The sequence below is a fragment of the Rhamphochromis sp. 'chilingali' genome (assembly GCF_963969265.1).
Source record: "Rhamphochromis sp. 'chilingali' genome assembly, chromosome: 2".
Lineage (NCBI taxonomy): Eukaryota > Metazoa > Chordata > Actinopteri > Cichliformes > Cichlidae > Rhamphochromis > Rhamphochromis sp. 'chilingali'.
This window is the reverse complement of record NC_137930.1, coordinates 28,037,641-28,038,445: the sequence shown is the minus strand read 5'-3', so window position 1 is coordinate 28,038,445 and position 805 is coordinate 28,037,641.

Below are 805 nucleotides of genomic sequence, written 5' to 3'. Positions count from 1 at the left end.
AACTTTCAGGGATGTTTTATTGACAAATTTTAGATGAGCCTCTGTGTTCCTTTTGGTTAGCATTGGTTTTTGCCATTGGATTTTTCCCATGGATGCCATTTTTGCCCACTCTCTCTTTTTTAAATTGTTGAATAATAATGAACTCTCACTTTACTTGAGGCAAGTGAGGCCTACAGTTCTTTAGAACTTGTTCTGGGTCCTTCTGTGACCTTCTGAATGATTCGTCAATGTGCTCTTGGAGGTTTTTTGGTATGGTTGCATAAACCCTACTGTTCCAGGTTTTCTCTATTTGTGGATAATGGTTCACCATGGTTCACCTGCCATTTCTAAGTCTTTGAGCTTAGAGAAATGGCGTCGTAACCCTTTCCAAACGGACAGATATCAATGACATTGTTTCTCATCTCTTCTTAAGTTTCTTTAGCTCGTGATATGTTGTATTTTGAGATCTTTTAGGCTAGTTCACAAAGAGGTTCTAGGTTAAATCAGGACTGGGTGTGGCTAGTTAAAGCTCATTCAGCTTTCATATTTTGTATTTACACATGTTATCATTGTCCAATATTAAAATGTATTTGATCATGTGAAGTAAGTGTGACAAATATAAATATTAAACGTCTGAAATAGGCAAAGGTAACTCGAAAATGCTATAGAAATATTAAGCACTACAAGAGACTGGTCGAGAAATAAACAAACTCCACTTCCTCTCGGATGTTTGTAGCCTTCAAAGATGCTTTGTTAAAAACAGGAAGACGAGGATGTGCCTAGTCCGTTTCTGATTGGATAAATGATCTGAGCGCTACCAAGGTAA